Below are 26,509 nucleotides of genomic sequence, written 5' to 3' on the forward strand. Positions count from 1 at the left end.
ATGATTTACACCAGCTCCAAGGATGCCATCAAGAAGAAGCTAACGGGAATCAAGTGCAAATTACAAGCAAACTGCTACAAGGAGGTCAAGGACCGCTGCACTCTCGCAGAGAAGCTGGGGGGTAGCACTGTCATCTCCCTGGAGGGCAAGCCATTGTGAGCCCCCTTCAGCCCCCTGCCTGGAGCATCTGGCAGCCCAACCTGTCTCAGAGGATTGCAGGCTGTCCCCTTTCTGCCAGACCTGAGGGGCTGGGGGGATCCCAGCAAAGGGAGAGCAAACCCTTCACCCATTTGCGAAACAGCTCCCCATCTCCCAGACCTTCCTCTTCCCTCCATCCTCGACGGTTCTGGCCTTCCCAAACTGGTTTTTGATCTTCTGATTTCTCTTGGGTTGAAACAGATCAAGTTCTCCCACCAAGCACCCCAATTTTGGGGGACCTGTATTTTTTAACGACACCCCACCTCTCCACCTGCTTCCCCTTTCCCATGCTGCCAACTCTAACCACAATAGTGACTCTGTGCTTGTCTGTTTAGTTCTGTGTGTAATGGAACGTTGTGTGTGTGCTGACCCCCTCTGCGCACCTCATCCCTCCCCTTGACCTCTCCACTCCTGGAGCACTAAGGGACCTTCAATTAAAAAACACAACAATAATATATATATATATATATCAGAAATCATGTCATCATAAATAAAAATTTAGGATGCATATATAAAACATAGATACACATACATACACACATATATATGCATATATAAGGCATAGATACAAAAATTTTATTGTTTGCTCTCACTTAAGATAGTTAAACTCTTATGTAAGGAATTTTACCCAATTAACTTCAAGACCACCCCCCAAGAAAGAAAATGATAGGGCCAGGGAGCTGACATAAGTGGTAGAGCATAATCCTAGCATGTGTGAGGCTCTCAGTTCAGTTCATAACGTTATGTAAATTGTGGGTATGATCCCTACACAAAATAAAATTCAACTAAAATAAAATTGCAGTTCAAAATCCATGATTAAAATAGATGCAAAGATCCTTAACAAAATCTAAGCAAACTGAATTCAACAATATACTTAAAATATTGTGCATCATGATCAAGTGGTATTTATTCCAGGGATGCAAGGATGGTTCAATATATGAATCAATGTAATACAATATACCATATCAACAGAAGGCAAAACAAAAATAGATGACCATATCAACAGATACAGCTTTTAAATAGGATTAAGTGGCTAGTTATGATTTTAAAAACTTCTCAACTGGGGTCAATTCAATAGTACAACAGGTAAGGCTGTCCACGGAGTGAGCCCTGAGTGATCTCTGAGCACAAAGCCAAGAATAAGCCCTGGGCATTACCGGATATCTCCCATACCCACCCGACAGAAACCTCTTAACAAAATTGAGGTAAAAAGAGAGAATCAGAGATATAGTACGGCAGTTGAGTTCCTTGCCTTATATATGCCCAACCAAGGTGTGATTCCCAGCACTACATATGGTCAATCCCTGTCAGGAACAACCCCTAAGTAGATAGCCAGAAATAATTCCTGAGCACTTCCAGGTGTAGACTAAAAATAAAAACCAAAAATTAAACATATTTAGGTGCCAGGACCTAGTAGAGCAGGTAGTGTACTTCTTGCCTTTATTCAGCTGACCTGGACTATAACACTGTCACTACATTTTGTCCCCTGAGCCCCACCAGAAATGATTCCTGAGCACAGAGCCAGAAGTAAACCCTGAAGGTCTGAGGGGCACTGACAGAAAGAATGCACACATTCAACTGAAAAAGAACAAAAGGCTAATTGCAGAGAATAATGGCAAAAGGCTGAGTTTGGCTTGCCTCTAACCAACTTTGATAGTGGCTGCAAGTTTTGTTAACACAGTCACACTTAGATATTCTGACATAATTGATCTGGATAGGGCCCAGGCATAAGTAGCACTGTAACATTGTAGAAAATTCCTCAAGTAGCTCTGGTGTTCAGCAGATATTAAGAAACCCCTGGTAAAATGACCATGTAATTAAATAAGAGATGATGTACCTAAAATGGAAAACAGATATTCGCAGCTCAGTCAAAAGACAATTATTAAATATCATTATTAATTTGACTCATTCATTGGATGTGAACTCCTTGGATTTGTAATTCATTTTTATATTAATATAATTTAAATTAGATATTAAAATAAATGGTTGAGTAAATAAATAGATTAAGAAATAAATCCCTGTAGCTATTTTAAGTCATAGATAAAATGATATGTAGTTTATAAATCACTTTAATTTTATAATAAAAGGGAAGATTAACTGGCCGTTATTACCATCCTGAGTGCTCCTTATGTGCCAAGTGTCCTATGTGCTGTGTAACAATTAATAGCTAAAATAGATTCTTTAAATCAACATATTATCCTAAATGAGAGTAGTAAGATCACTCTGTTGATAAACAGCAGAGTGGAATTTAAATTTGCAAAACTATATAGTGATTCTTCTCGGTGAATGCCTAAATGTATGTGAGCAAATGCTGCATAAACTAACACAGGCTCGGCCTTCTGAAAAGTGCCAGCTTTGGACCGGTTCTAATGATGCAGAAATACCATGTGATTTAATCAAGATATTTACCTAACTACAAGATTAGAGCTCTTAAATCAGACAGGTGGTCAACATCTGTTGTTTCTGGAAAATAATTTCTGTAGCCTTGTCTCTTCTCACATAAGGTTTTTTAGAAATGCCATTAGAAAGAAAACATGACCAATTGTACTTTGCTTTGAAGTTAGAAATATAATCTTCAGGTGCTGGAATGATCGTCACAGCTTGCCTTGTATGCTGCTGATCTGGGTAGATCCCCAGCATCCATCTGACCCCTTGGGCACCACCCAGAGTAATTCCTGAGTGCAGAATCAGTATTAATGCCTGAGCATCACCCATAGCTCCAAAACAAAAACAAAAGTAAACTTGAGAACATTTTAGGTACCCTCTGCTCAAGGTTAAGTAGGAATTCCCAATTTTATAAAAGAGAAAATTTAGTAATCCTAAGAAGGAAAACAGTAACCATTCCTATTAACATTAAGCAATATTGATATAAACAAGTTAAGCTCATTAATTGTTTTGTGATTCTTTAGAAAACCAGAAACTAGATCTATTCAGAAGCTCTTTGTTTAGGTATAACCAACCAAAGTCAATTCATTTGAGCAACAATTTGCAATACATTGCCAACTAAACACACAGCTGAATTTTTCTAACCTTTAAATATTTTAACTTTGTAATTTCAACCACAAAAATCATAAAATCATTAAACATTTTCCATTCTATCTCCTTCCTATGTAATGGTTTTATCACTTGAGAACCTTAAACTCACTGTTAGAATTTTAGGCTTACATCCAGCAACTACTTTCCCTGAAAAATTCATGGATGCATTAATGCAGTTTGTTCATATTTCAAATATCAAACTTATAAGATCTCTCTGAAGAAAAAAATTAATTAAAAATAAATTAATTAAATTAAATCTCTGATCTTTTCCTCCTCCCTAAGATTTATGCATTTCTGTCATAATAAATAGTTTTTAATTGGCATCAAAGCTTCAATGTTCCAAATGAGAGCTTTGTGTTGATTTCAACTGTGTCCTGGGGATACCCCTAAACTCTTTTAACAGTCTCTGAATGGATCTGGAAGAAAGAAAATGATGATTATCAAAAAACTTCTCTGAGCTATCTTTGGATTATTTTACTGCCCTCCTACAGGAAATCTTACCCTCTGAATACGTGTGTCCAGACAACGCATATGGTCTCTTGAGCATGTGAGGAGTGATCCTTGAGAACAAAGCCAGAAATAGCCCCCGAATACTGTTGGGTATGACCACCAAACAAACCAAAAAACCATCTAGACCTTTCTCATGTCTGCCCAAGGAAGACTCAGAAGTTCCGTGTTGGGAATAGAGGCTCTACTCTTATTTACCAAGTATGAATTTCACTTCCCATTTTTGCTCCCTACAATCCTTTGTACATTCTGTGCCTTTATTCATTTCAAAGAGAAAGTAAAAGGGAAGTACATAATAATAAAATAGCTCAAAGTTTGCACAATCAAGGCCACATGCAAGGCATCAAATGAATGGCTATCGTAAAATAAAGCTCTGATTGGATATGAAGAAAAATTGAGAGAGAGAGAGAGAGAGAATACCTTTCTTATAAACCTGATTCACTGAAAGAAAATACCTTGAGGAGGGATGGCCCATCTGGAAGAATGAGGCTAACAGGGGTCACACCCTGAATACCTAGCAGAGTTGAGGAAGAGCTGTTGCCATAATTGTCCAACACAAAACCCAGATTTTCCCTCTCCCAGCAAATGATGTGCAATGGTGGCTTTCTGTCCCTCTTTCCTTCCCAACATTACTGCTCTGCCCAGAGACTAAGTGGTTGGCTATATTTCTTTTACAACATGTATAATGTTTTGTAATAAGTGCTGGTTGAATCAAAATGCCTTTCTGGAGCCAGAGAGATGGCTCTACAGGTTAGAGAGCACGTTTCGAAAACAGGAGGCCCTGGTTCAATCTCTGGCATCACAAGGTCCCCCAGCACTTGAACTAAGAGTAGTCCCTAAGAACCACCATCTGTCCCTCCGCAAAAAGAGAATCCTAAGTGGAGGTTATGCAATTCACAGAGGCTTTTAAGTTACAAATACACCAATGGAAAGATCTATTTCTATGAATAGGCTTCCTATATGACTTTTATGCAGGAATTATAAACAATTTATTGGAATTTCACTAAATCTTTTAAGAATTTAGAAGTAAGTAATCATTGTATCACTGTCATCCCATTCTTCATTGATTTGCTCGAACAGGCACCAGTAACATCTCTGTTTGTCCTAGCCCTGAGATTTTAGCAGCCTCTCTTTACTCGTCCTTCCCAACAGTGCCTCATTGGGAGCTCTTTCAGGGTCAGGGGAATGAGACCCATTGTTGTTACTGTTTTTGGATATCAAATAATCCATGGGGAACTTGCCAGGCTCTGCGGGTAGGATACTCTCAGTAGCTTGCCGGGTTCTCCAAGAGGGAGAACTAGACTATAAGCGCCTGGGAGTTTTGTTTTATAGTCTCTGGATCTTGCAGTTGATGGGATTACATGGCACCAGGGGAATTTTGTGGGTGTGACTGCCTAGCTACTGGAAAATGGGGAATCTGGGTGAGGAGGCCCAGTCCCTATCAGAGCAGTCTTGGAGATCTCAGCCCCGGGCCCCACACATCTGGGTTCCTCTGCTGGTGCTTCCATGCGTGAGGTTTGTCAGAGCATGTGGAGAGTGGCCTTGAGCATGGCTGTGGCTGGGTTCCCAAGTTCTTCAGCTGCTGGGGGATCTGCTTGGGGCAGGGAGAGAAACTCAACCCAGCCCCCTCTGAGGGGCCCCGGTGAAGACAGCTAGGTGCAGGGGCAGGAGACTCTGCCAGAATTAAGTAATAGGATGTTCTAAACTTAACATTTTATATATAGCACTAAAATACACAGGTCTGGGGCCCAAAGATAGTACTTCAGGTAAAGTGCTTGTCTTGTCTCCAGTCAGCCTAGATTCAAACCCCATAACTCCATATGGTGCCCTGAGCACCACCAGAGTGATCCCTGAGCACAGAGCCAGGAGTGAGCATTGAGCACTGTAGGGTGTAGTCCAAAAACCAAAAACAATTAATATTTAATATTTTAAATAAAATATTTGAATATTCAATTGAACATTCCACTTTAAACTTGTAATTATTTAATATGAGAATTTTCCAGACTGCCCTCCTTATTAAAAAAATTAAAATATGAGGTAAGAATAATTTAGCAACTACTAAATGCTCTACTCAACACAAATATTACTTTAATTCAGATACATTTGTTATTAATATACTAATATTTTGAAATTCTAGTTTTGCTTTTAACACTTAATGATAGCAAAAGTTTCCTTTTTAATTGAACCAGATTAGGAGGGAACAGGACATATTTTCAATAGACCATATTGAATATATTTCAATACAGTCATCTTCATGATTCTTCAATTTTTCTAAATTTATTTCCCTACTCACATAACAGAAAGGAAATGAAAATAATTTTCTCAGGTCAATAGTATACCTTAGCTCCACAGGTTATAGAGGTTAAATACAAGAAGAAATGGAAAATGCTTCATCCCTATTGTATGTTCACACGTGAAAAAACATTCTTTGAACAGAGCAGTGATAATTTCTGGAATTCTGACTTTTATACACACTGACTCCCTTTACCTTCTACAATGGCCTTAAGAGATCAGTGTTACTGTCTCCATTTTACACCAAGAGAGACAGAAGTTTTAAAAAAGCAACTTACTCAAGTTTCTTCAGGTAACTGAGTAAGAGGAAAAGAGAAAACAGGGACTTGCTCAGGTATTATTCCACAAAAAAAAGTTAAAAATATATGATTTTTAAGAAAATGAGGCTGAAAAATTTAATTTACATAAATATATCAGATTCTTTTTTCTTTTTTTAAAGGTCCCTTTTCTCAACTCAAACAGAAATTCCCCATGCGGTGGTAAAGGGAGCACAAAGTGTTCCCAGACCAGCTGTGTGGTTTTTGGCCAGATCTTCAGAAGCATCTCAGGCCTCCTCAGCTTCCTTCTCCTGAACTGGAAATGACGAAGACTTGTCACTTGAGTGACTGTATGATTAAATAAAATAACCTTAAAAATCCATAGTTTGTAGTCGTCACCCAAGAAAGAGACTTGTATTGTGAGAAAATAATGTTTTTATTGAAGAAACATTGTTTTATATTATTACATAGGTTTCTGGTATATAGTATTATAAATTAACATCTATATGTACTAAATTAAGTTCACCACTAACTGTCTAGTTTTCATCACACAGCTGACCCAGTTTACCCACCAATCCTTTTTCGTTTGCTCCTTTATCTAAGACTTTGGTTTGGAGGGGTTCTTATTTGCTTCTTTGCTTTGGTTTTCATCTTATGGTAAACTCCAATGGGCTGGAGCGATAGCACAGCGGTAGGGCGTTTGCCTTGCATGCAGCCAACATGGCCGACCCGAGTTCGATTCCTCCGCCCCTCTCGGAGAGCCCGGCAAGCTACCAAGAGTATCTTGCCTGCACGGCAGAGCCTGGCAAGCTACCCATGATGTATTCGATATGCCAAACACAGTAACAAGAAGTCTCACAATGGAGATGTTACTGAGCCCGCTCGAGCAAATCCATGAACAACAGGAGGACTTTGTTTGCTTGACATTGTGTTGTTTTGGGTGGTACTCAGGGCGTGCTTTTGATTCTATGCCCAGGAATCACTCCTGGATTGTTCAAGGAACCATATAGGATGCCAGGAATCAAACCTGGGTTGACTACATGCAAGGCAGATGCCCTAACCGCTGTACCACGGCTAGAAACCCACTTTTTAAAGAAAATAGAATAAACAAAAAATATAGACATTTAGGGATCGGAGAGATAGTATAGCAGATAGGACATTTGCCTTCCACACAACTGACCCAGGTTTGATCCTCGGCATCCTAAATGATTCCCTGAGCACTGCCAGGGGTAATTCCTGAGTGCAGAGCCAGAAGTAATCCCTGAACAAGGCTGTATGTGGCCCAAAAGACAAAATAATAATAATAATAATTAATAATAATAATAATCACTTAATTTTAAAAATAAATTGAGATATAAATATGTATAGATATATAGTAAAAAAAATACACAATAATCTAAGCGTGGGTGATGTGTGGAGCTGCTGGGTTTCAGGAAGTATTGGAGTGGGGAGGACCTATCCAACCTGACTCCAGGGAAAAAACACCAGAGTTCTCAGCCTGGGCACCAGTACCTGAAATTACTCAAAGCTTGGTGTCTCTACAGAGAATATTCATGAGGCAGCAAATTCAGTTGAGCCTTGGCATAGCTGTAGTGGTGGGGATGGGTGCTGCTTCCAGAGCCTTAGTTTGGTGGGTATTCGGTCGGCCTGCCTCCCGAGGGCGCTCCGGGGTTTTCAGCAGCAGATGCCAGTAATTTCATAAGTTTCAGCTGCTGGGCGTGCATCTCCTGGGAGAATTTGTCAGGATTCAGTGGAGCAGGGCTGGTGAATGAATTGATTTCACAGCAGACTGTGGACAGTGTTCAGGAATACTCTGATCTTCAAGTGGTCTTTTGGGGGGGAATCTTATCCAACAGTGCTTAGAGCTACTCCCAGTTCTGTGTTCAGGGGTCAAACCAGTGCATTCCACACGCAAGGTGCATTGAGATATCTCTCTGAATACTTCAGTGTGTTTTTGTTTGATTGGTTGGTTGACTAATTCGTTTGGTTTGATTTTTGGAGTTGCATCCAGCAGTGTTCAGAGCTTACTTGTGGCTCTGTGCTCAGAGTTCACTCTTGGAAGTGCTCAAGAGACCATATGCAGTACTAGAGAGTGAACTGGGGTTTGCTCTGTGCCAGACAAGAGTCTTCTGCCATGTACTATCTGTCCAGTCCTCTAGTATTTTGATACCCTTTACTTAACACCCATAAGTTAATCACATGGTAGCAAATGTCTCGAATTTTAGAGGCATCTCTGCAGTTTTCCTTGCGCGAATTTACATCCCTGTCAACAATATCAAAGCTTTTCTCTGTTACATATCCCCACCAACTCTTGTTATCCCTTATCTGTTCTGCCTTATCTAATTCTAACAAGGATGAGGCAATAGCTCATTGTGGGTTTGGTTTTCTTTCCCCTGATTAGAGCTGCTCACACCTTTGAAAGTACCTGCTGACCAGTTATATGTCTTCTTTGGCAAAAGAAAGATCTATCTCTATCTTCTGTCCATTTTGTAATGAGATTATTAATAGTATTTTTTGTTTTGAGTTATAATAAGTCATTTTCAATATTTTTATATTAATCCCATGTGCATAGTATAAATATGAATATAATTTTCCATTCTCTAGATTGCCTTTTCAATGCTATTTATTTATATATGTTTTTGCTTGTTGTGCCTTCAAATTTATTTCTTAATATAAGTGTTTGAAAAACATGACTCTAACAGAAACAGCAATTACAAATTAATATTGGTTAAATGCTCATTGAGGTTTCTAGGGAGTTCAAGATGCCGCTCTGCTTAACGTTCATTGATTTAAAGAAGGCCTTTGATTCTGTTGAGACGGAAGCGGTCATTGAAGCCCTAGCCAATCAGGGCATTCAAGCCCAATACATCAGGATCCTCCGTGAGCTGTATTGCGGATTCACTACCAGGATCTCACATTCTACAAAGAAGTGATCGTTGATGTCAAGAGAGGGGTGCGGCAGGGTGATACCATTTCACCGAAACTCTTCAGTGCCACCCTCGAGAACATCATGGGACGACTGGAATGGGAAGGAATGGGAGTGAAGATAGATGGTCGGCAACTACACCACCTCCGCTTTGCTGATGACATTGTTTTAATAACACCAAACATCAGCCAAGCGGCACAAATGCTGGCCGACTTTGACCGTGAGTGTGGAAAGGTCGGACTACAGCTGAATCTTACGAAGACAATGTTTATGAGAAACAGCCTTGTTCCTGACGCCCCATTCGCTCTCAATGGAACGACCATCTCCAAATGCAACAGCTATGTGTACCTAGGTCGAGAGGTCAACATGACAAATGACCTGGCACCCGAGCTGCGCAGGAGGAAGAGAGCGGCTTGGAACGCCTTCAAGAACGTCGAAGAAATAGCTAAGAGGACGAAGAACCTCCGGCTCCGGGCACATCTCTTTGATTCCACTGTTCTTCCTGCATTAACATATGCCTCAGAGACCTGGGCCCTACGCAAACAAGATGAGAACGCCATTCAGGTCTCCAAAAGAAGAATAGAAAGAGCTATGCTTGGAATATCACGTTTCACTCAAATGAGAGAAAGAATCCGGAGTTCTGACATCCATCGACGATCAAGAATCACGGATGCTGTCTCATTTGCCAAGGTGTCGAAAATCAGATGGGCTGGTCACGTAATGAGATTTAAAGACGACCGCTGGACTAGAGCTGTTACTGACTGGATTCCACGGGATGTCAAGAGACCGCGTGGCCGCCCACCTTCCAGATGGTCAGACTTCTTCGTCAAGATCATGAACGATCGGTTTGAGGCCCTTCATGTTCCCGGAGCGAACAGATGCCATTGGGCTACACTAGCACGCGACAGGGACAAATGAAGACGTTACTGGCGCCCACTCGAGCAAATCGACGACTAACAGGAAGTTAAGTGATTAAGTGATAAGTGATTGGTTAAATGCAGCCAACATGGCTGACCCGAGTTCGATTCCTCCACCTCTCTCGGAGAGCCGGCAAGCTACCGAGAGTATCTCACCCTCAGGGCAGAGCCTGGCAAGCTCCCCGTGACGTATTCGATATGCCAAACACAGTAACAACAAAGTCTCCAATGGAGACGTTACTGAGCCCACTCGAGCAAATCGATGATCAACGGGAGGGCCTTTACTTTACTTTACTTTACTTAATAGAATTTTACACACTGAAGCCAACTCTAAACTTCTTTAAATGGTCTAAAATTTGGACTAGGTTCTGTAAAAGCTATTTTTTGGTGAAATTAATATTGAAAATCCCCCAGAAATTTGTTTACCAATATAATTACTATATCATATTCTAAAACTAAATTGAGATATATATGTACAGATATATAGTAAAGAAACAATACACAATAATCTAACTATGGGTTCAAGTTTTGGCAGGGTGATTCCATTTGACCGAAACTCTTCAGTGCCACCCTCGAGACTGTCATGTGATGACTGGAATGGGAAGAAATGAGAGTAAAGATAGACGGTCAGCGACTACACCACCCCCGCTTCACTGATGAAATCGTTCCAATAACACCAAACATTAGCTAAGTGGCACAAATGCTGGCTGTCTTCAACCGTGAGTCTGGAAAGGTCGAACTGCAACTGAATCTCACCAAGACAATGTTCATGAAAAATGAACTAGACCCTGATGGTCCATTTGCTCTCAATGGAACGAACATCTCCAAATGCAGCAGCTATGTGTATCTGGGTGGAGAAATCAATATGAAGAACGACTTGGCGCCTGAACTGCGCAAGAGGGAGAGAGCAACATGGCATGCCTTCAAGAGCGTCAAAGAAATAGCTAGAGGAGGAAGAACCTCTGGCTCCAGGGACATCTCTTCTACTCCACCATTCTTCCTGCTACTAACATATGCTTCAGAGACCTGGGCCCTCTTGAAAGAACTATGCTTGGAATATCACATTTTACTCAAGTGAGAGAAGAAATCTGGAGTTCTGACCTCCACTGATGATCAAGAATCAGGGACGCTGTCTTCTTTGCCAACGTTGTGGAAAATCAGATGGACTGGACACATGATGAGATTTAGAGACAATCGCTGGACTAGAATTGTTATTGACTGGATTCCACAGGATGTCAAAAGATTGCCTGGCCGCCCACCTACAAGATGTTCAGACTTCTTCGTCAAAACCCTAAACAAATGGTTTGAGGCTCTTCATGTTCCTGGAGCAAGCAGAGGTCATTGGACGTTACTGGCACCCGCTCGAGTAAATCAACGATCAATGGATGACAAGTGATACAAGCGATCACACCCTAATTTTTTAAAAGGGAATGTTATCAATTCCTGATTCATAATGAGAAAATCTAAATTCTGTAGTCTAACTTTGGACTCTGACTTTTGAATCCTGTAGAGTCTAACTATTTCCCTTTCAAAATGAGATTCCTTAAATAATTATTCAAATTTTATTTGAAAGAATGCACTCTTCTCCATTTTTCAGTCAGGAAATCTGAACTTGAGGGAGAAGATTGTCCAACCTTTTAGCCATAATGCTTCAAGAACCATTTCTTTGCAGTTTCCCAGAACACTAATGGTAAGCTCTCATGCCCGTCTTGTTAAAATGGTAACCTCTCATGCCCGTCTTGTTAAAATATTTCTTCTAGCCAAATCTGAGAGTGTTTCAAGAAAGAACTCAGACACAAGTTCTAGGATATAGCACTTTTTCCAGTTCTTTTATTTTTGTGGTAAGTTTCAACTCCCTGGCAAATTGACTCTCCCTGGCAAATTGTCTTCCTTCCAAACTATTGAAGAAACCTACCTCTTGCTCCCTTATTCTAGCTCTGGCTCCAGTTCTAAAGGGGAAATCTCTGCCCTAGAGTCTGATTTGAGTGACCAAATGAACTTCCTCTTTTATTTCAAATCACTGAGCTCCATTTACTTCATCTATGGACAAAAAGCACTTCTCTGCCTTTATAATATCTCATTCTCTTCCTCAGACCGTGATTATGTATCTTCGATGAAAAAATTTTTTGTCTGCTACAAACGATAAGTGTTATGAAAGGTGGCAGTGGGAGCCTCAAAACTATGCCTTCCTGTGGCTGGACAATAGCACAGCGGGTAGGGCGTTTGCCTTGCACACGGCCAACCCGGGTTCGATTTCCAGCATCTCATATGGTTCCCTGAGCACCACCAGAAGTGATTCCTGAGTGCAAAGCCAGAAGTAATCCCCCTGAGCATCACTAGGTGTGACCCAAAAAGAAAAAAAAATTATGCCTTCCTTTCAGCCACAAAAATTCTGCTAGAATCAATTTTGATTATTGGATCTATGTAAGATTTTATATAAATCAATGATAACCTGAACAAAATTAAAAAGCAAGAATAGAATAGAAAATGTATTCATTTCAAATACAGTCTGTACACTAGATGTTGATGTTGTTCATTGTACTCAGATTTACCTTGAGAATAGACAGAAAGAGGATCCCTGCCCTGACTACTTGAGTATTTATGTGAAGGTAATTTTTCCTTTCGGTTTGGTTTTGGTTTGGGGAGCACACTAGAGCTTTCTCCTGGCTCTGTGCTCAGGGATCACCCCTGGCTGGGCCCATGGGATGTAAAGATAGTTGTTAAGCTTGAAAACAATATATAAAGTAATATGCTCAATAATATTGAATGAATAGAATTTTGTAAAAATTTCTTATTTTATCATTAAAAATATTTTTTCAGACTCAGGACTATTATGGTCTATTAGGAGAATGTAGTTGAAAACATTAGTATGATCAACTAGGAAAGGAAAAAATGTTAAAGAGTGGGGTCAAATAGTATAGTAGGTAAAACTTGACTTGCATCCTGCTGATCCAGATTCAATCTCCAACATCTCCTGAGCACAGAGCCAAGAGTAAGCCCTGAGCACTCCCAGGTGTGACTGAAAATACAAAACAGAAAAGAAAACCTCCCCCAAATGTAAAGAGAGCTGAATTTCTGCCAAATATATCTCAGTAAAGAAGTTTACCAAGATTGGGGCTGGAGAGATAGCACAGCGGGTAGAGCATTTGCTTTGCATGCAGCAGACCCAGGTTCGATTCCCAGCATCCCATATGGTCCCCTGAGCACTGCCAGGGGTAATTCCTGAGTGCAAAGCCAAGAGTAACCCCTGTGCATTGCCAGGTGTAACCCAAAAAGCAAAAAATAAATTAAATTAAATTAAATAAGTTTACCAAGATATTAGGCCATTTTTTAAATAAGGAAGTGATAATAATTTGTGAGATTAAAGTCATAAGAGAATAAATTAACAAAACATATTATTCTTTCTCTTAGTAGAAAATAGCCATCCCTCATATTACCATAAACTCCTTTACAGAGACAACATAGAACTAACCCATTTATCTATTTGTCTCACAGCACTTTTTTGCACAGTAGCTTACTAAAATGTTCAAAGCACTCAACTCTGAGAATTATGAGTCCATTGCCACCACAATCATGATTAGTGTCTATACAACTTTCATTTACTCAAATCATCCCAATCTAATTGAGCTGAACACAGAGTCTGAACACAGCTCTTCCTTTTAGAAAGGTCATGATTAACAAGCAAATCATGTTGTTCAAATCAAAAGCCTCAGCCACAATGATCTGCTTTTCATTTGATTTCTAGGTAAGGGACTCTAAAACATTGTGTTTCAAGGTAAAGTATTAGAATATTGTGTCTTAGATTCCTAATTTTATTTCTATTTCTCAGCAAGCAGAATAAGTGTAGAACTTAATAGTGTATTACTATTTCATTTTCATTACAGGAGTATGAAGAACAATAGTCACTTAGAAGGTAGGTTTGTCTTGGAGAATAAACTAATCCTTTAAAGCCACTAGCCCTATAAAATCAAGCTACAGAAAAACTTAAGTGGAATGCATGAGGTCTCTAATTCTCTCTCTCTCTCTCTCTCTCTCTCTCTCTCTCACACACACACACACACACACACACACACACACACACACACACACTTGGATGGAAACTTCACTTTAACCCTGGAAATCCTAATTTTCTATTTACAGACTAAATCTGCTGCCTGCTCTGTCCAGGGATTTAGGTGAAAAGTTGAATGACACCTGTTAATAATTTTGAGTTACACAGAAACAGATTCCAAATAATTTCCTGGTATTGTTAGAAGAATAGGAAAAAGCAAAAGTGAAAGAGAATTTCCCGCTAGTTACAACTTCAGGGAAACTACCTTAATATAGACTTCCTCTTCCTTAACACATGCAGAATAATTACAGGGAAGCAACCATTTGACTCTTAGCCATCTGTTTCTACACATCGACCATATGGAAATGAATGGGGAGCCAACATCTATGGGGAAATGGTAGCAAATAATACTTTTTAAGTCTGAAAATGCCAGCATTAGGGGTCAAGTTTTGGACATGGTGGATAACCTTGAGGAGAAATAGAAGAGAAAAATAAAAGCAGTTTACATCATTTGTATTTATATAAACAAACGTCATCATAGGAAGCTGAGCCATGAGCTATTTTTTCTAATCCTTCCTGTGTTCTGGGTCTGGCACAGATAAAGCCAGTTATCCAGATACCCTAATGAACCAGATACCCTAAGGAAGCAGTCTCAAAGAGTCACAACTTCCCTCTACTTCAAGGTGAAGTCAATTCCAGCCAAGACCTGGAAGTTCAAAATTAGAAAAAGCTCTGCAGGCATTGTTTGAAATCCAGGGAAGTTCTGAAGATAGGTGACCACTTAGGAACTTTTAAGGACAAGAAATACATCAATTTATATAAATTGACAAGTTAATGTCACCAGAGACCTATACAAGACATATATTCCAAATTTAACTCTTATACAGACCAACATACCTCCTTCACTTCCTCTTTATTATATCTTAGCTAACTCTTCTTCTTACCCAAAAATGGCAAATTATGTAACCTCTGTGTTTTTATTTCCTAGCGGGTAAAATTGGAGGGACAAGCTAGAGTAATAGTACAGCAGGTAAGTCATTTGCCTTGCACACTGCCATCTCAGGTGCCATCCCTGGGATCCTTATGGTCCCCCAATCACTCACGACCAGGAGTGACAGCTGAGTGAAGAGCCAGGAGTAAAACCTGAGCACTCCTGGGTGTGGCCCAAAACCAAAACAAAACAAAAAATTGGAGAGGTAATTGGCAGTAGACTAGGAACTATGTTTTAAGTTATAAGAAGTGCAGAGTGTGGGCTGGAGCAATAGCACAGCAGGTAGGGCATTTGCCTTGCATGCAGCTGACCTAGGTTCGAGTCCTATCATCCCATACGGTCCCCTGAGCACCGCCAGAAGTCATTCCTGAGTGCATGAACCAGGAGTAACTCCTGTGCATCACCGGGTGTGACCCCAAAAAAAAAAAGAAGTGCAGAGTGCTTGAGACGTCCCACAGGCTTCCATGAGACAAAGATATAGCTAACATTCTCCAGCCATGCAGGATCAAAGCAAGAGGAACCTGAAGCCTGAACGGCAAAGGCCAGCTAATTCTGTTGCTACAACACAGGATCTTTATGGTGTAAGCAGATTCATGAATGTTCATGGAAGTTCATAAACTTCCACTGACAATATTTATTCTAGCTTTTTCCTAGTTTACTTCCTTGGTGTTTTCAATATAAAACTGGAGTCAAAGCAACTTGCCTATTAGGTCCCCAACACTTGACCCTGTCTTCTGCACCTACACTTGACCCTGTCTTCTGCACCGATAGAAATGGTATATAGCCCTAATTTGGGAACCTGGGATCTAACACACTTTCAAATAACAACCTATTGCGTGTTACCTAGCACAGATATTTAATGTTTTTAACTATTTTATGTTTTTCATCTGTGTAATGAAGAGTTTGATCACCATGAGTTTTAAGAGCTTTAAGATTCTTTTCTAGGGGCTGGATAATAAATTCAGCAGACAGGGTACTTGCCTCACATGTAACCAACATTGGTTTGATTAAGCACCACCAGGAGAGATTCCTGAATGTGGAGCAGGAGTAACCCCTGAGCATTGCTGCGTGTGGTCCAACCGCCCCTCCCCATCCACCAAACAAAAATAAATCTTTTCTAGTCAAATACCTCCCATTTTCTACAACTTACTTTTCTTTTATAGCATAGTCTCCATTTACAGGCATGCTCGTGTTCCAAAGTTTCCCTATACTTAAATATCTACAAGAGGCAGAAGAGTTCAGAGGTTAACAAGGACAACTTTGTCACCAGAGAAGCAAAAATTTAAAGTCTAGTCCTCCTCTAAACAGGCTGTGTAGTGTGAATTGGCCTTACCTGCAAAACGGGATTATAACAGCACCTACGTCAAAGGGCTGCTGTTGCATTCAAAGACACCACATGAAACATCTACTCAGTTTTACAACCACCTGCCTTGTGATGAGTTTACAATAAAGAAGAAAGTAGAAAAAAGTTCTGAAGTGGAATGAGCTCTTGAACAAGTAACACTGTCAAAGCACAAAAGTCACAATGCTATAAATGAACATGAGTCAAAAAAATGTAATAGAGTGAGGTTTGGAGGTGGCTTGGCAAGAAAAACATCCTTTGGGGAGTGAAAAGATAATGTACATGCCTCACATGCAACTGACTCCAATCCAATCCCAGGACATATGATCCCCCAAGCTTTTCTTGGTGCAAGCCTAGAGGCCTCCTATCAATACCTTGGACCTGACTCTGGGGTCTCTAAACTTAGTTGGGCTTGAACCACCAACCTGGTTGGCCAAGAATTACCACAAAGAATCCCTAGACCTCCTGAGCACTCACTGGGAGGCCCCTTGAATAAAGAAATAATAAAGAAATAACAAAATTTTAAAAGAAAAACAGCCTGAATGTGAAAATCAGTAGGATGGTGTCAAAGAAATTAATGTCAAGTTCATGGACATATATACTGTGTCATTATACTATTTTTATCTCATCTTAGAATGGAAACCTTAATGTGAATGAAGACTCTAAATAACCTCATTTCACTTAATCACTTAATCACTTAACTTCCCGTTAGTCGTCGATTTGCTCGAGCGGGCGCCAGTAACGTCTCCATTTGTCCCTGTCGTGTGCTAGTGTAGCCCAATGGCATCTGTTCGCTCCGGGAACATGAAGGGCCTCAAACCGATCGTTCATGATCTTGACGAAGAAGTCTGACCATCTGGTAGGTGGGCAGCCACGCGGTTTTTTGACATCCCGTGGAATCCAGTCCATAACAGCTCTAGTCCAGCGGTCGTCTTGAAATCTCATTACGTGACCAGCCCATCTGATTTTCGACACCTTGGCAAATGAGACAGCGTCCCTGATTCTTGATCGTCGACGGATGTCAGAACTCCAGATTCTTTCTCTCCTTTGAGTGAAACGTGATATTCCAAGCATAGCTCTTTCTATTCTTCTTTTGGAGACCTGAATAGCATTCTCATCTTGTTTGCGTAGGGCCCAGGTCTCTGAGGCATATGTTAATGCAGGAAGAGATGTGCCCGGAGCCGGAGGTTCTTTGTCCTCTTAGCTATTTCTTCGACGTTCTTGAAGGCGTTCCAAGCTGCTCTCTTCCTCTTGTGCAGCTCGGGTGCCAGGTCATTTGTCATGTTGACCTCTCGACCTAGGTACACATAGCTGTTGCATTTGGAGATGGTCATTACGTTGAGAGCGAATGGGGCATCAGGAACAAGGCTGTTTCTCATAAACATTGTCTTCGTAAGATTCAGCTGTAGTCCGACCTTTCCACACTCACGGTCAAAGTCGGCCAGCATTGTGCTTGCTTCGGCAGCACATATACTAAAATTGGAACGATACAGAGAAGATTAGCATGGCCCCTGCACAAGGATGACATGCAAATTCGTGAAGCGTTCCATATTTTTAAAACCGCGCGGCCGCTATTGCGGCTGCGCGACATCATTTTATTCCTAAACCAAGTTGTAGAAAGCAAATCATTTCACAACGCTGTTTCAGCATATCTGATTGTGGGGGGTGGGTCGTAAACTCTAAACAATAATTGTGCATCTTCTATCGAAACAATCTATCTAGTCAAAGTAGATAGAGTATTAACTAGAACTCATCTGCCTCACAAGAATTGGGAGGGGTGGGAGGTGGAGGTCTATTGGGGTTCGGAGTTAAAAATAAGTATTGGTAAAGGGAAATGTGTTTGATATTTACATGACTGAGACCTAAACCCGAAAGCTCTGTAACTTTTCCCACAGTGATTCAATAAATAAATAAATTATTAAAAAAAAAAAAAAAAGTCGGCCAGCATTTGTGCCGCTTGGCTGATGTTTGGTGTTATTAAAACAATGTCATCAGCAAAGCGGAGGTGGTGTAGTTGCCGACTATCTATCTTCACTCCCATTCCTTCCCATTCCAGTCGTCCCATGATGTTCTCGAGGGTGGCACTGAAGAGTTTCGGTGAAATGGTATCACCCTGCCGCACCCCTCTCTTGACATCAACGATCACTTCTTTGTAGAATGGTGAGATCCTGGTAGTGAATCCGCAATACAGCTCACGGAGGATCCTGATGTATTGGGCTTGAATGCCCTGATTGGCTAGGGCTTTGATGACCGCTTCCATCTCAACAGAATCAAAGGCCTTCTTTGAATCAATGAACATTAAACAGAGCGGCATCTTGAACTCCCGAGAAACCTCAATGAGCTTGGTTATCGTGTGGATATGGTCGATGGTGCTGAATCCTTTGCAGAACCCGGCTTGCTCGCATGGTTGTCCTTCATCTAGTGTTCTGCCAATGCTATTTAGGATGACTCGAGTGAACAACTTGTAGATGACAGACAATAGGCAGATCGGGCGATAGTTGCCAATGTCATGGATGTCTCCCTTCTTGAACAGTAGTACGGTCCTGCTGGTTTTCCATTGGGACAGAACCTTGCATTCAGACAGGTAGCGAGTAAAGAGCCGAGTCAGTGTATTGATGAGTACTGACGGCAGGTTCTTCAGGTGTTCAGGTCTGACCTTGTCTGGACCGGGTGCTGTTTGTTTCTTTACCGACGAAATGGCGTGTTGGAATTCTGAAGGGAGAACATTGGGAACGACATATCCATCCTGTGGAATTTGGTATGTCGGCAAGTGGACATGGCTATCGAAGAGATTTGAGTAGAAGTCATGGATAATCTTCTCCATTGCCGTTCTGGAGGATGTGATGGATCCATCAGGACGTCGGAGGGCAGTCATCTTGGTCTTGTAGTTGGCGAAGGACAGGCGGGCATTACGAATACTTTTCCCGGCTTCTGCCGCATCTACCAGTACTTCTGCTCTTCTCTCTTTGAGGTCTTCCTTGATCGCATCTCTGCACTGCTTTACGAGCTCGGACGTTAGCTTGCGGTTGCCTGAGGCATGCGCCAAACCACGCTGGCAAATTAGCTCAAGAGTTTTCGAAGATAGGCGATTTTTTGTGGCTATCTCTCTCTTAGCGTTCCTCGCACATTCATGGAGGTGCTGAACCAGTCGATCGTATTCCTCGTCAATGTTGTCAACAATGGCATCTTCCCATGTTGCTGCAATAGTACCAAAGAGTTCCCAGTTGGTGGTCATTCTGGGAGTTCTCTTTTTGAACTTTGCAGTCCTTTCTCCCCGCTCTGAGAAGTAGAATTTTGCACGAAGGAGACGGTGGTGCGATCCCGTTCAAAATTTTGGGACAACAGCGACATCAGTCAGGCAAAACCGTCGATTGAATATGATGTGGTCTATTTCGTTGTGGAATCGTCCACCGGGAGACTCCCATGTCCATCGCTTAGATTCTGCCTTCTGGAACTGTGAGTTACCATGAATGGTCTTGGTGGACATGATGAACTCAGACAGTCTTTCACCCTGTTCATTCCATTCTAGGCCATGGGTCCCGATGTGAAGTTCTTCAGCTGATCTTCTCAGTCCTATCTTGGCATTAAAATCACCCACAATGATCTTGTAGAAGGTGTGGTCTTCTTTATAGAACTTCTCTAGCTCCATGTAGAACTTCTCGATTTCTCTTTCATCATATTGAGATGTCGGTGCATAGACAACGAAGATAGAAACTGCAGGCAGTGAGCCACATCTATTCAAATGTAAACGTCCGATTCGGGTTGTTAGGCATTCGAATGAATCAATGCTCTTGGCCAAGTTTGTGTTGACAAGGACACCGATGCCTCCAACACCTCTTTTATCACATGTTCCGAGGAACAATTCTTCTCCAGTGTCGAAAACGGCATGGTGAGATTCGTGCCTTCTTGTCTCGGTCAGACCAATGATGTTGTACTTGATCATTCGTGCTTGTACCATCAGGTCCTCGATGGATGCATCTGATGCTAGCATACTTGCATTGAAAGTACAGATGATCATTTTTGTCTTCCTTCTTTGTGGCAGCCTAGGTCGGCCTTGAGATTTTGTCGGCCTCTCCTTTCTCATCCTTCTCAGTGCTGCCATGTCAGTGAAACCTTCAGGATCAGGTGAATGAGACCAGTTGTAGTTACTGGTTTTGGCATATCGAATACACAACGGATAGTTTGCCAGGCTCTTCCGTGCGGGCAGAATACTCTCGGTAGCTTGCCAGTCTTTCCGAGAGGGATAGAGGCTTTTGGGGCGACCTCTAATCACCCTTGTAGGTGTTACCATATTTGAACCCTATCAAATACGGTACGACAATTCCGGAAGATGGGTATTTAACCTCATTTACCTCTTTGAATACACAAATTTTGAGTAACCACTGTAGCATTGCAGTCCTCCCATTGTTCATTGATTTGCTCGAGCAGGCCCAGTAACATCTCCATTATGAGACTTGTTACTGTGTTTGGCATATCGAATACGTCACAAGTAGCTTGCCAGGCTTTGCCGTGCGTGTGAGATACTCTCAGTAGCTTGCTGGGCTCTCCGAGAGGGGCAGAGAAATTGAACCCAGGTCAGCCGGGCCGGCCGCATGCAAGAAAAATGCCCTACCGCTGTGCTATCGCTCTGGATTCTCTTCAGATCATATATTGTGTAACCATTTTGCAAAAATCTAACAACATTTCACCTATTCATACACATACATACATACTTTGCTGAATTGAGTAAATGAAGTAAAAAAATCTTTCTTGACCATAAAGAGTTATTAATAGAAGCCAATAGATCAGTAACATAGCATCATATGCACCCCCAAAGAGCTGTTAAGTACACTTTCCTCTCTGCATATCCAATTATTTCAGACATAAACATGAGCAACTGACAAAAGAGGAAAACAGTATTCACCATCTAGCTAGGCCGTGCATGGACCTTGCTGGGAATGTTCCCGTCTGACCATGTAGCTAAACTATGTTGCACATGTTCTGTGTGCTCTGGATGAAGGCCTGGGGATGTCACCTCCTTGAATCTTCAGTAGCATACCTAATTTCAACGACAGACATTCCCTGTTCCTATACACATCCTTTTTTCATAACTGTTGCCCCATATTGTCCAGAAGCCTAAGAGAAGAAAGTATGTAGGCAGGCACTCTTGGAGTGTAATATGTCCTTTGCATTAACAACCAAGTGATTATGAAGAAAAGAGTTTCTATAGACAATGACCTATAATTGAGCACCAATACCCCAATGACATCACTGTCACTGCCGCTGTCCTCCCATTGTTCATCAATTTACTCGAGCAGGCCCAGTAACATTGAGACTTGTTAGTGTGTTTGGCATATGAAATATGTCACAGGTAGCTTGCCAGGCTTTGCCGTGCGGCTGAGATACTCTCAGTAGCTTGCCAGGCTCTCCAAGAGGGGCGGAGGAATCGAACTAGGGTTGGCCATGTCGGCCACATGCAAGGCTAACGCCTGACCAGCTGTTCTATCACTCCAGCCCACCCCAATGACATACTATACTAATCAAAAAAACACTTTAAAAATCTAAGCAATCTTTGTACTTTATTGAAGTATGTCTAAAATTGGAATCATGGGTTTAAGTCATTCCTTAGAAATTTGAAATGACTAGGGCCAGAGCAATTTTACATCAGGTAGGGTGTTTGCTTTGCATGCAGACAACCTGGATTTGATCCCTGGTACCCCACACGATCCACCAGCACTTCCAGAGGTAATTCCTGGGTGCAGAACCAGGAGTAACCCCTGAGCATTGCTGGGTGTGACCCAAAACAGAAATAAAAAATTCTAAGTGAACCAAAATACATATCTAGAATCTGGAATATATTTTATCACCTCCACATGATAAAGGCTCACAAACCTCTGGTTAAAAAGAAGTTTTTACAGTATGACATTTCTCAAAAAATTAGAAATTGAGCTCCGATTTGACCCAGCAATACCACTCCTGGGAATATATCCCAGAGAGGCAAAAATGTATAGTCGAAGTGACATCTGCACTTGTTTGTTCATTGCAGCACTTTTCAATAGCCAGAAACTGGAAGAAACCTGAGTGCCCAAGAACAGATGACTGGTTAAAGAAACTTTGGTACATCTACACAACGGAGTACTATGTAGCTCTTAGAAAAGATGAAGTCATGAAATTTACATACAAGTGGTACAATATGGAAAGTATCATGCTAAGCGAAATAAGTCAGAAAGAGAGGGATAGACATAGAAAGATTACATTCATCTGGGAGATATAAAGTAACAAAATATGAGATTAATACCCAAGAATAGCTGAGGTCAACACCAGGAGGATTACTCCATAGCTTAGAGGCCAGCCGGGTATTCTAGAGGAAAGGGCAGTTCAGATAGAGAAGGGAGCACCAAATAAAGGGTGTTTGGAGGATCCTCCCAGGAGGGGAGGTGCATATTGAAAGGAGACTATGGACTGAACATGTTTGCCACTGAATGCCTCTTTTGCAGACCACAACACCCAAAAGGAGAGAGAGAACAAAAGGGAATGCCCTGCCACAGAGGCAGGACGGGATGGAGGGGATGGGGGGGAGGGATATTATCCATGGTGGTGGAAAATGGGCACTGGTGGAGGGATGGGTATTTGATCATTGTATAACCGAAACCCAAGCACAAAAATTTGTAAATCTACAACTGTACCTCATGGTGTTTCACTAATAAAAAAAAAGTTTTTTAAGCTTTTAGAGTCTTTCTAAAGTACTCATCACTTCCAAACTAGGGCACAATTTAAAGTTAAGCCAAAGGGAGCACCCATTACTAACATGTTATAGCAACTGTATAACACGTTATAACAACATGCATAACAACTGTAATATTTATTTGCTCAATTTGATGATTTTCAAATTGGTGAACTTAAGGTGACAATTTTAAAGTATATAGAATATAGTATGCATTATACATAATATAGTATGCATTATACATAATATATACAATATGTATACTTTTTTAGCATGCATATAGAATACATAACATTCCTATTTGAAACTGTTTACAAAAACAATATGTAAAATTTTTGTAAATAAAAAGTAAAAATTGGGGCTGAGGCATGGTGGTTTATAACTGATCCTGGTTTAATATCCAGTACTGCGTTTACTTCACCAGCCTCAGCCAGGAGTAAGTCCTGAGCAGTACCAGGTATTGCCCCAAAACAGACACCAAAAAATAGTAAAAAGTAAATCTATATTGGAAGTCTGAAAAACCACTGCTATTATTATATCTTTGTATCTACAATATCTTTGTATATACCAACTAATCCTCAGTTTTGCATTGTACTTATGGGCATACACACACTCTCTGTCTCTCTCTTGCTCTCACACATGCTCTCTCTCAAACATTCTCTCTCTGTTGTAAACTTGAAATGAAAATGAATCAGCAACAATGGCTGCTGCACTTACGGAAATGCATAATCTGGTTTATAATTTATGTATTGGTTCCTGAAAGAACTTAAGTGCTTAACTCCTAATTTATGATGAATGCATGAGTGATGGCATCTCTCAATTTGAGTCAGATTCAACTTGCTCATTTCACTCAAATTTGATGCCTGGATACCAACATTTATTTATTCCTAATTGTGAGGCTGCATTAAAATATTTGTGTTTGAACTGAGGATAGACTCAAATCATAGAACACACTATTTTCATATACAAGACCCTGGGTTACACCTCCCCCCCATATTACAAGCTTCACAGTGCACTGCCGGGTACAATTTGAAGATTTCAAAGCACTGTCTGGAGTGGCCCTAAGCCTCCAGCAATTTTTTTAATGAACTCATCTAAATGTCTTATTCCTAGCTTCAACACAAACCATAGCATAGCATCATTGAAATTCTGAGGAAACATTACTTCTCTACCTGATCATGTTAAACAAAGAATTAATTCTAAAGAACTATGGGGTAGAAAGGAAAAGATGTATTTTATAACCTGATTAATCAAATAAATAGTTTACCATTCCTCTAAGGACCATTTCTTGTCATTCTTACCACCACATCAAATCTAAAATTGTCTGTATGACTTTCCAGATTTGGCATTTCATCCTTCTCATGTAAACATATCTCCCACTTTCCCTTTTCCCCAACCCAAAGCATCTGTCCCTGTGAGTCCTGGGTCAGCTCTATTCATTCCCAACTCTGTAACTATGTGACTTGACCTTTGTGACTATGTCTATCCAGAAAATATATTCAGATGGTAAACAATGCCTGCCTAGGGGCCAGAGAAACAGCTCAATGAATTAGAAGCATGTTCTGCAAGTAGGAGGCCATGGTTGGATCTCTAGCACTGAATGGTTCTCTAGGCACTGCTCAGAACAAACATTGAGCTAAGAGCAGCCCTTGAGAATTGCAAAAAAAAAAAAAAAAAGAAAGAAAGAAAGAACGTCCAAAGTAGGAGGTAAAACCCTGAAGGACACTGTTTTCTTTTTAATAAATGGAGTGATCTCAGCTATGTTTGTTTTTCCTTTTCTTTTTGTGATTCTGGGGCCAGACCAGCAGTTCTAGGGGCGACTCCTGGCTTTGCACTCTGGGATTGCTTCCAGTGCTGTTCCTATTCACATGAGGATGGAATCCAGGCCTCCTACAAGTAAAGCACATGCTCAGTCCTCTGAGCTACTCTCTGACCTTCAGTTGTATTCCTGAGCCTCAACTTCCACATCTGTAAAATGAAACTAGCTTGATATCACTGTTTTTATCACTTCTTTTCTACACAGGCCTTAACTATAACTAAGATTCTTTTACTTTTTTTTCAATATGCTCTAAATGTCATATTGCACTTTAATTTTAATATTGCTGAAAATTTAATTTTATTCCCAAGTTCCTTCAAATTCCAAGATACAAGAAGGGCATAGTAATAGGTCTTGTCTGGGGCTATCTGAGCTATAGTAGCAGAGAGAAGCTCTGAGAATTGCCTGAATAGTCAGCCACATTTCTGTGTGTGTGCCCATCAAAACTTTTAATTCAGCCTGATTACCTAACTTCAAGAAATTCAGCTGAGGGAGGCTAGCTAATCAGTACACCAATGCATTTCTGCAAAACACAAGGAGAATTCTTGGTTTAGTCATTGAGTCTCAGAACACATAAATCAAGACTTTCACTAGTCCGGATGAACAAGGGGAACTAAACCATGTAGAAGGCAGCATGGACCAAATGAAGACATGAGATTGGCAGAGAAGACTTTAGCAGAACTCAGTAAATGTTCTTTGTGTCTTCCCATGTAATCAGACAAAGAACTTTGTGTCTACCGTCAGGTCTATACGGCAGCATAATATTAGCAAGGCAGTGTCTAAGCAGCCAGGGAAAATACAGTCAGACTCAGGAAGCAAACACCGGAGCAGCCAGCAGTGGACACAACAAATGGTTGGATCTTATGACGTAAGAGAAGATGAAATGGCAGAGAGCCTAACTCAAGTGGGAAGTATCCTAGGAAATCTAAAATAAATAAAATAAAATAAAGCATGGTCCTGGACACAAAGAATGACATTGACACTAAAAATCAACAAGTAGACTGGATCACAGAGATGCCAAAACCAACCAAGATTGTCCAACCTCTGCCAATGCCAGACCAAAACAATTGGCCACTAAAGCCACTATGGTATTCTTAATCATTGACTTGCTTCTCTAGTTCCTTCTTCAAAGTCACTGCCTTTATAGAATCTGAAATCTTGACCCCATGTTCTAATCAAGAGATGGAAGCAGGGCTGGGAGTAGACTACCCTTTCTCCATTTTCATTTTTTTCTAGACCAAAGACTCTTGCTTGCCCTTTGAGCATATTTTTCTTAGTTCATATTTCTAGATGATTTTCTTTTTTTCAATTAATTCTTATTAAAAACACTACAATTTAAAAGTTATTCATCATACAGTTGTTTGAAGCTTTTAGTGTCCCAATGCCATCAGTGTGAACTTTCCTCCACCAATATCCCCAATTTTCCTCCCAATCCCAACCTGCCCCCTTAGGCGCATAAAAAATTTGCTTTAT

The 26,509-nt window shown here is 40.8% G+C and overlaps 1 non-coding gene and 1 pseudogene across 1 annotated transcript; both read left to right on the top strand.

Moving 5' to 3' along the window:
* On the top strand, positions 1-26,154 carry LOC130021283 (synaptosomal-associated protein 23-like; annotated as a pseudogene).
* LOC130021466 (U6 spliceosomal RNA) lies at positions 17,967-18,073 on the top strand. Its single transcript, XR_008792166.1, has one exon. It is a non-coding gene; the product is annotated as a U6 spliceosomal RNA (small nuclear RNA).
* Positions 26,155-26,509: the final 355 nt, after the last annotated feature.

This window comes from Sorex fumeus, unplaced genomic scaffold (genome assembly GCF_029834395.1).
Source record: "Sorex fumeus unplaced genomic scaffold, SorFum_2.1 ptg000015l, whole genome shotgun sequence".
Lineage (NCBI taxonomy): Eukaryota > Metazoa > Chordata > Mammalia > Eulipotyphla > Soricidae > Sorex > Sorex fumeus.